General features: G+C 30.3%; 1 protein-coding gene across 2 annotated transcripts in view; it reads left to right on the top strand.

The window, feature by feature from the left end:
• The window catches only part of LOC117122203 (eyes absent homolog 1-like), an 83,624-nt gene that overhangs the window by 13,683 nt on the left and 58,623 nt on the right, over positions 1-11,318 (top strand). The window lies entirely within an intron of this gene.

Below are 11,318 nucleotides of genomic sequence, written 5' to 3'. Positions count from 1 at the left end.
ATTCATCCATCTTGATACATTTTATTCATCCTTTATACACTATTTAACTTGTTATATTTCATTTTCATTGGCTCAGGCTAGTGATATCATAGGCCTACATTCGGCTGATTAGCCCTTTCGTTTATCTGTATTTTCTTTGTTGTTACCGCCCTTTATAATCCGGTCTAATTATACATATCATTTACGATTTATCTTAGTCACTGCTATATTGTTTATCCCCTATTGCTAGTTTGTAAAGCTTTTTTAATCATACGTATTATCGCTGAGGAAGAGCACAGGCGTGCTCGAAATATTCGAAATAAAAAATTATCTTATGTCTATTATGTCAACGTATACGACTCTACTTTGTGCATTCGTACTCATTTTATATATATATATATATGTGTGTGTGTGTGTGTGTATGTGTGTATATAATATAGGTAATAATTTTATGATGTATTAAAAATGTAATTTATATTATGCTTTATTTATATTTGTCCTCAGTTATCAAACAAAAGTCAAGAAATACTTTCTTTTACAGTAAATGATGGCAACAATTTGATAAATCTTCCTCATTTATAACTCTCTGATTAATGCCTTATCTAATCCATTTATAATACATATAAATATCTTGAATTAGTTATGATGTTTTATATATTAAAGACCAAGCATTGCCTTCTACCATTCTTTTTCAATTTTCAAATAGATTAAAAGAGATCTAAAAACTAATCTTTGTATCAATAATCATTGATGCCTCATGAATTATGCATCAGCTCTATATTAGAAAAGGCAACAATTTAATAAAATGTCCTTATGTCACTAGTATTGACAAGATTGCTTAAGTAAATTGAAAATGATGTTTAAAAATTGTCCTTTTCTTTCTAAATTGTAGCCATAGGTGAGGTTTGTGTCCTATAGCAATATAGCTCTTCTTCTGTACGTAAGGAACTGCATAGCCTTATAACCTGGCCTAGATTGTTTCCTAGGCATGAATTTTTATAAACATTCTTTGTAGAACCTCAGGGACATAGGGGCTTCGCTTAGGCATTATGATAAACTCTAGTAGCTTCAATTCTTTCCACCAAAAAATTGCCTCAATGCACACTAGTTTCCTATATAAAATGCCATCCATGTTTGAAATCCTTTGCTCTGGGAATACACTGCACTAACACAGGTATAAAACACTTCTTTTCAGTGATGTTTTTTTAAAGGTTTTGTACTTTTGAACAGGCTAATGTGTGCTGACAATCAATTTGAGAGAGGACAGTAAGCTGCTTACACCATTAGTGCGAGGATGCAACTTGGGAGAACATTTAAAACATTTTAGAATCACTTGTTTATGGTTCAATATTAAAATGCTACTATGCATGATGAGATAAACTGCTTTCCCAGCTGTAAAGTACAAAATGATAATTTATAATTTTTTCCTTCAATATTAATACAACATTGTTTTTTCTCCTTTATGGATATAGTTTGTAAAATCGTTTGTGGCATACCTCAGTATTCATAATTATCTGTCAAGAATCATCATCATAAAAATTCATCATTTATCTTCATCATCTCCACATCATCTATTATAATTTTAGGCATTTACACCCTTAAAGATATTGGAATCTGCCACAGTGATGGAAAAACTGTAGTTAATATTTTTCAGAAAATATACTTTTTATGCTATAATTTTTATTTTTATTTTTCTCTTGTCATCTTTTTTGGTGGAATATACTGTATATCTCAATCTTGAGTGTTACTGGTATTTAATGTGACCATATGTTCAGGGTCATAGTGCCAGCTTCTGTTGTATCTCTGTTGAATGTGGTTGTAACTATTATCATTTGAAATAGTGAAGCTTGTGTGGTCCTGTTGTAACCCACTTTAAATTGTCATATCTCTTTCAGTCTCATTTAGTCGATTTTCTTTAAAATTAAAAAGTCACACTTTTAACTAATTGATAAAATAATTTTGTAAAAATGAATTTATTAGTAGGGCTATTTATACTTTAAAAATAATATCACTTTTAATCATAGCTATTGGCTTCGAAATAAATAAATAATAAATAAATATATGCAAACATAATGTTAGTAGTGAAAATGATAATCGTAATATTGTGGTCATAAAACTATTATCATTTAATTTGTTTCTCTAAACTAACATTTTTGTTAGAAGGCTGTAATAGCAGTCTTGTAAATGCATACTTGTTATTCCGAATGATTAGGTTTCCAAAGACTTTCGTCGTTTTGTCAATTTTCACACAGTCCGCAGCCCTAATTACCTCACCCTTTACATAAACTCCCTTCTGGGTTTTCAACTAATTTTACGGTGGACAAAGCAATAAGTAAAACAACAGTACTTAAGACTATAATTAACTACTGTTTGTGCATTGTGAAGTTATTGTAAAGCTAATTTGCTATTTGTTTTATTGCTGTGGTGTTAAAGTGATAATAACAGGAGAAATTAACAGCTGAATATGTGTGTATCAATTTGAATGTAAACACTTCTAATCCAGTGATTGTTTATAGTTTGTTTCTGTGAACAATGCAATTTGTTGGTTTAAAAGATCAACAAAGGATTTTTAATAAGAATAGAAATGTATCAAATTATAGATACATGTTGCAATTAAAACTGAGCCAGCATATAATTAGATTAATAATTTAATTAATTTTTAAATAACCTGACCATGATTACTAGATCGATCTTATAGTTTTTAGTTTTATTATACAGTACTATACAACTATTTGTACACACCAGTAAATACAGATATAAAAGGTATACCGTAGTCATATTATGTGTATATATAAATGTATATACACTCATATGTCTATACATTTTATATATATTTGTATATAAATACAAATACACATAAATAAAAATAAATAAATATTAATACTAATTGACATTAATATATTTAACTGTATTTTTACTAATTATTAATTAGTAACAATTATACCAGAATTTAATAGCCTTAAAATGCATTGCCTTATGTGAATTATCCATTTCATACTTACTATTGCGGATTCATTTTCCTAGAAGGAATTTACCTCATATATTTTTCTTAAAATATTATCACAATAAAAAATATCCAAGCTTGTTATTGAAAATTTTAATATTAATGCTTTTAAATTTATATTATTACTTTGTTTAAAATAACATGCAAGTAGGAAACAAAATTCAACAATGATCTTAAAGTATTGAAATATATTAAAATCAATGTGCAAACAATTGCATCTGGTTTGCAGTAAATATAAATATAATAGGTTTATTGCTTATCAATATACTTTGTTACACAATACAGTAGGTATGCATTTTCTTGGAATGTATTTTCTGCAAATATTTATTAGTAATTAAACTACTATAGTAAATCTGACCTTGAGCACAACAGAAATTAATTCTGTTGTCCTATATTTTATATATTTCAGCAGATTAGATAATATGATAATATAGACAAGAATTAATAAACATGTAATCTTTTTATCATGAAGATTATTATGCAATTAAATTATCTTAAATCAAGCTTTATTTTTCTCCCTACGTTTTTTTCCTGCTTCTGATAATATCTTGATGCAGTTGCGATTCCTTTCCGGTTGGTTGCCCATCTTCGTATATCCATATTGAATTTATGAGCAATGTGGATCCCTAGTCGTAATTCAACTATCTGGAGAATACTCGCATCACTAGCACAACCTGTCGTTCGATAGCGAACCCAGTCTGGAACGAGGAAACAACTCTCGTTAATACATCGTTGATCCGTTGATTACATGGTAGTGTGGTGGCAGCTGCTATGGACCATGGTTTAAATATGGATAATCGCTTTCTGATCTCTTAATAATCTTAGACTTAACTGACAGATTATCTGAATATAAATCTTTATAATTGATCCAGGGAAATATTCTTTTTTGCAAAATCTTGAAATATATATTTATCAACGTAATATAAACACACAGATATGCATTTAATTAAGTGTCTTACCTGAATTCCCAAGAAAATTTAAATTTTGGACTGTAGTTTAATGCGCTATTTTGTTTAAAGCCTAAATTATTTTTGTTTTTCCATTCGACATAACTTTTCAATAGATTGAAGGATAAACACATTCCTAATATCCTAATATATAATTTGATTGAGATTGATTGAGTGGTCAGTTGATTTACTTATTCTAATATAAGAGATATGCAAACAACATGTATATAAATAGAAACAACACTGGTACTGCACTTGCAAGTTCCACAAAATTAAAAAAGTGTTATGTGACCGAGATATTTCAATTAAATTGAGAGCATACATTTTCCTACAGGCAATTGTCAAAGGCTATACTGTACATTTACGCTGTATACAGCCGGAACCTGAAATCCACTTAGATGATGACTATGCTTGCATCAGTTTTAAAAATCTGTGCAGGTGGATTTCTTTTAAAAAGGATGTAAATAAAACAGATGAATAAAACATTTGATTTGAACATTCAAACACTGTTCTCAGTCAAATCATCGGTGCTGCGTCTCACATATATGTATAGACCTCATAACATGATAATATAATATTCTTCTATTATTCAATACCATAGGCTTTTCTAATCATCATTCTTATATTTTTATTTATAATTGTAATATATAATATATAATTTTGTTTATATAGATATTTTTTCAAAACATCAATTTTGTTAATTTAAAATTGTTAATTTTTAACCTTATAATGGAACATGTACCCTCCTGCCAAGGTAGTGCTTCTGGTTTACCTTTGTTACTTTAATTAAATTACAGATACCAGTCCATCTCAAATATAATTATTTTGTAATCTATTTTCATCTGTCTTGCACCCAATCAATTATTGTTATCTCTATTAGCGGTTGCGTAGGCAAGCACTTCTCCTTATTGCGGCTCTTATTAGCTTTAAACACACTCGCTATTTCCACTGACCATTCAATCAATGGTCACTCCATGTGTCTTGGCCTAAGTAAATGGTCAAGAAGTAGCCAGCACAATCAATGCCGATGACCTTCGTGAAATTAATTCATGGTTTCCCAGCAGGGAATTTATATGCTACGGTCACATTTAGGTGACAGCTAAATTGTTATGTTTTAAGAAAAAAAACAATTCTTTGATTTTCATCTCTGTCAATGGACCATTCCATTATAACTATTTTTGTCCAGTTTCTTCAGTTGCTAAGGAATATTCTAGGATTCTGTGCTGAGGAACCGATTGATAAGGTCAGTGGTACCGGTACCTGCACTCAGATTGTCATATAAATGTTGATTTTAGATACCCATCATGCAATAGTGTTCCATTGCTTTATGCAGATTGTTTTGTAAGTTTGTGATCTATTTTACTTGATATTGATTTCCGATTAATTTTTAAATATTTACTATTAATTAATATTTTTTCAAATGAATATTTATAGGTATTATAATCGGTAGGCTTCGAAATCATACGTCAGCTTAACCCGGTAATTGCACTCTGCCTTGTTAATAGAATTGAATTTATTTGAGCGTGTATAATAATCAAATCTTTACAGATTGACATTATATGGTGTGTAGTCATGTTCTCCATTGTACTTGACCTGACTGGGTCAGAACCTGCAACCTTTGCTGACTTTTTGTCAGGTGCAGGATCTAGCCCATTATTTCAAGTCCTTCTTATCAGTGGGACTCAAATGCTGTCACAATTGTCATCTCTTTAATTCTTTATACCATGGTTTTAAAGACATGTCTTTTCAATGATTATTGTTGAGAGAATACTTGTTCTTCACTGCATTTCAAGCACTTAATGTAAGTGTGGTAGAAAATAAGAAGGCACTTAAGTGAATTGATAATGGATGGGTCAATTAGGGCTGCGTGGAGTAAGCTAGGTTCAGATCAATTTGTCAGACCTCTGTTCTGTTCTGCTTTTGACTTGTTTAGCTTCACATTAGTAGATATCCTTCCCACAATCCTTAGCTTCATATTATAGCCAGCTTCCTAAAATCTGCAGCTTCATTAACAGAGCTATTTCTCCCATAGTTCTTTAATTGTTCCTAAAATCCATACAATTTTTTTTTTTTTTATTTAATATCAAAATTCTCAGATGTTTAAAGATATATCGTAAGATATATTCTGGGTAATTTTTGATGACTGGACGTCATCCTGGTTAGGAAATCCCAGCATTGTTATCATTGATTCCACAGGGATAAAATTAGTTTGTGAAGTGTTTCCTGTAAAGTGGGTTATTGACTGCTAAATTACAGTTTGATTGAAAAATTTAAGTGTTCATGGAACTGTTTTGTAGAGAAAACCTAAAGTGATGGAAGAATGCTGGCAAAACAAAGTTAATGGTTAACTGACTAGTAGTGGAGGAAGTATAACATGTACTGTACCACTACAGGTTTGATTTTGGTTTGTACAACTAATCTTTCTAAGACACAAAAGGGTGTTTGATGTAGAACTCGGGTACGGTTATTGAGATACAGATTTTGTATATTGGGTGTGGGGTGGGGAAACAGTAGTGATGTAAGAAAGCTGGCAGAACAAAGTTCATGGTTAACTGACCACAAGTGGGGGAAGTATAACATAAACTGTTCCAGCAGAGACGGATTTAGAGGGGGGTGGGTGCGCATTGCAGGCCGCCCCTGAACACTACATGTTTGATTTTGATTTGTACTAATAATTTTTCTAAGACACAAAAAGGCTATTTGATGAAATAATTGGGAACGAGATACAGATTTTGAATATTTAAAAACTGGAGGTGGGTGGGGGGGGTCCATAACCACTCTTATTAACTGTTTCTGAGTTTTTTTTATCAAACACACTTTTTGTTTCTTACAAAAATCAGTTGTACAACATATCAAAAAATGTTTTTCCTCCTGAGCCTGACTTTAGGGTATAATCACTAAAATCTAGAAAACCCTCAAACATACAAATAAAACAAAATTAAATTTTTTTATACAAAAATTAAACTGCCAACAAATTCAACTTCACTAAAATATAATCATTATTATTTTCATTGACTTGCTTTCTGTTCATTGATTGAAAATATATTAATATTTTTCAATTGTTGGTAGGCCTGTTTTATTTTCTTTATCATTTGGTTTATTAGGCTTAGCATGCATTCAGGTACATGGCTCTCGCGCAGTACTCCATGACCGATGAGCACAAAAGAAATGGGAAATGTTATATTATCTCAAATTTACATATAAATATGAATAAATTTAAAAAAAATAAAAAAATATATGATTATAAATTATTTTAATCAGAATAGTTAGAAACATGTATCAGATTAATCCCATCTACCATATTCTATTGTCTTTTAAAGGTGAAAGTTATTTTTAAATTTTGCAGGTCATTTATTGCTTCATAATTCAATATTAATTAGGTTATCGAACAACAATTTGTCCATTTGACCATTTAATAACAGATGACCAGACCAAACGATTGGTTGAAGCTAGTTACTGTGGATACGATATGTTCTATTTTAAAATTAATTTAGTTACAAATAGTTCTTTTGTTTGTGGCTCAGGAGGCGGGGAGTGTGGGAAAAATTGTAGTCCTTAACACAGAATAGCTGCTGAGAAAGCCAGATGAGCCTTGTGAGTCTACGCACAAAACCCTGCTACAAATTATTGGCTTTATTGGGCAAATGTTTCAAGCTAAACTGAACGCCAGTGAAAGAAAAGGGAAACCAAACACCACGCCTATTCATGTCACTTATGAATGCTTTTCAAGACTCAATGTCAATGGCTTAGTTCTCATTGTTTCCAAAACACATCTCCAATTAATATTTCTCAGTTTTCGAAAATGTTGACGCGAACCCAACAAGTCTAAAGAAAAGACTGAGTTAGCAGTAACTTGTCAGAACTGTCAATCATGTCTTGACGTACATTCCTCTGTGTGCTTATCATTTTGTTTCATTGATTACTCAGCAAAAGTTGTGAAGAAAATTATAATTAAATAATATTTCTTCATTAATATATCCACCATGATTTATTGCTCTTCCAGCTGTAAAAGCATGTTCTGTACTATGTTCTATATAAATTCATGATTGTTATTATTAAAACCAAGAGTATAATTATAATTATATTTATAATTGTTGTACTTCATGCTCATGTCGTATACAGTAATCAAAACATTTTTTTTTCACCAAATGAACATCATCGTTTTTGTGTACAGTTCAGTCACACGGTTCCACCAATTTAAAAAGGATTTTCTGATTTTTTTTTTTTTTTTTACATTGCTTTGTCAAAAAAATTTAATATGGTTTATTACATTCTGAGTTCTAAGTTAAAGGTGGTAAAAAATACATTGTATTTTAAAATATCTGAACATAAAAACATTCTTTCAAGTTTTATACATTAATAAATAATGTTACTTGTCACTTTTCCATTTGACTGTCTTCAATCTTTGTTTCACCTGGATACATTTTTTAATTGGTATGTTATAAATTTCTGTTATTTTGTTATTGTTATTACTAAAAGTGATATTTTTTTACAATGCTTTGTCACACATTTAAAATCACATTCCTGACAAAATTTCACTAAAAAAGAATTTTTTTAGAAAATATGCATATGCATTACTCTAATTATTATAAACAATGGAAAAATATTGGCATAAATTTTAGTTTTACGCAAAAGAATAAAAAAAATGAGAAATACAGACTAATTCTCATAGGAGATTACCATTTTCTCAACAAATTCTTCGTTACTAGGCATATTCAGAGTTTGTAGATCGCATCCGCTGGAATGCTCTCGCTTTATGTATACTTTAATAAATGCAATTAGTTTTTGTACTTCGCATTCGCACACTGCGGTCGATCTAGTAGGCCTGAGATATGTTTGTTTAATTGTCAAAATCTTAGAATAATTTTTTTAACAGATTTGAAATAATTCCTATTAAATATTATGTTTCATAAGTGTAAGTACTAGCAACAGAAAATATCATGTCGGCCGTTTTTATGTGTGATAACTGAATCTAAATCGAGGTAAGGCTAGGCCTAGCCTAGCAGTGTTGGATAGGGTAATGTTTCCGGTGCCTGCTATATTTCTTCGCAGACCTATCGCAAAATCAAACATCAAAAATTTATCCGCATTTATTTTTTGTGTGGAACACAAACAATTAAATTTCAGTCTTATTTCACATTTTTTTCATGTTTAGGAATGTCTAAATTCAGTTAAACTAGCAATTTTGTATTAAATTTATAAACCTTTATAACTAACATATAAAAATCAGATTTCTTAACTGAAATTTTGCCAGGAATGGGGCTTTAATATGGTTTATTCTGTGTTCTAAGTTTAATTATTAAGTCTAATTAAAAATTAAATTTCAATCTTATTTTACATTTTTTTCATGTTTAGGAATGTCTAAATTCAGTTAAACTAGCAATTTTGTATTATATTTATAAACCTTTATAACTAACATATATAAAAATCAAATTTCTTAACAACGGAAATTTTGCCAGGAATGGGGCTTTAATATAGTTTATTCTGTGTTCTAAGTTTAATACATTATACAGTATTTTATAATATCTGAACATATAAATATTTAAGTTTTATACTTTAAAACATATTTAAAATAATAAAATATAAACATAAATCAGTACATTGACTATTTGAAAATTTAGTATTTTTTATTATATTATTAATATATAATTTTTGATTACTATTATAGTTAATTACTTCATTATTGTTTTATTAATAATATATTTATTTTTATAGTTATGCATACATTTATTGTTTTTATTTACAAAGAGGAGATAGAAATACATTCTAAAATGCTTCATTTTACCCTAGGTTTACTGTCTTATGTAATGAGTTTAGCATGGCCTAGATGAAGTAGTCTTCTGTCTACTATTATTATTAATAGTCGTAGTGCATTATAAATGATTTAGCATCATACAAGAACTGGCTTCACTCTGATGCACTTTTGTGTCACCTCAACTGGTTCAATATTTGTAGGATTATTGTTTTGGCAGAAGTATTGATCAGAAGTCCTTATCAGCTTCACATTATTGGCCTACAAACCTTGTTACAATGTTGGTTTCTAGGTCACAAGTTATTAAAGATAGCAAATCATATTTGGTAAGTTTGCCATTCTGTGTAATTATGAAATGTTTGTTTAATTCATAATGATTATGTGGCATTTTAGTTTAAGTCGTCTGTTAGCGTTACTGTGCGGTGTTTGTTTGATAATCTCCAGGTTTGATTTTATAACAGTCTTGATAATTATTATCATTTTCATTGCCATTATATTACTGATATTGCTTTAGTATACCCATTTTAGTTCAATTAGGTTTTATGGAGTTTAAAGTTCAATGTTAGGAAAGATGAGTGCTTACACTTTAATGGCAATTTATTGAACAATTGAAAAAGAATGAATAATGATTGAATTAATCACATATTTATGCCTATTTATTTGTTCACCCATTCTTTCTGTCGTAAGCTTCTAGTAAAGGCCAGAAATAAGTAAAATTGTTGTTATTTTGTGAGTCTGATAACATAAAAGTTGGTGATTATAAATACCCAGACTTAACAAAGCAGTAAAGGTCATCCGTATGGATATCTAGGGCTCGTCTCTGCAGGTAAATGTGTCAGGTACGTCCCAGTGTTTCCGTCACCTTGAGATCTTGCGATTCACCTTCCAAATTCCACCACTTCTATTATCTATTGATGACCCCCCCCTTGTTAAACTTTACCGGTCCCAAGCAGCTGCGCAAGCCAAGCGTTGTGCTAGCCAGCAAGTGCTGAATACTGTGCAGTACCCGTTGATGAGCCAAGATGCTATCTGTGAGGGTACGATCAGCCACCCACTGAGGCCTGGTGGGCTGGTAAACTCCGGAGGCCATTGACAGTGTCAAAGCACTTCTGACCCTACCTGCCATCCAGGTGCACGCCTGGATCGTAACATGTTTTTAAGATTATTTAAGCTTGTACTTTCAGCCCAGTCTTAATGATTGCAGTAGTTTAGATATTTAGATTCTATCTCATCTTATTAAGGTACCTTTGAATTATATCTCAAAGTAATACACAACATCATGAGTTTCCAGCTGTCACTCGAGCAATGGTATGAATGTGGCAAGGATGTAATAGGGTCATGACAGTGGGTAATAAGGGTGAATGTATTTTAGTATCTTGTTTCTCTTACCTTGTATTTTTGGTGTTGGATTGTTGAAAGTTATGTTGACATTACTCTTTTATCCCATTTTTATAGTATATATCTCTAAGTAGTTATTATGTACAATATATATTAATATTATTAAATATATTAAATTATTTGATTAGTTTATATTTAATCAAATAATGGTTATATATATATTCAACTATGTTTGCTGTGTAGCACTCTATAAACAAGCACTAAACAAAAAGATAAATAATAATAATGCTTAAAATAG

This window comes from Anneissia japonica, unplaced genomic scaffold, assembly GCF_011630105.1.
Source record: "Anneissia japonica isolate Jap-2015-1 unplaced genomic scaffold, ASM1163010v1 scaffold287708_len1499824_cov190, whole genome shotgun sequence".
NCBI lineage: Eukaryota > Metazoa > Echinodermata > Crinoidea > Comatulida > Comatulidae > Anneissia > Anneissia japonica.
This window is presented reverse-complemented; position numbering and strand designations above follow the sequence as displayed.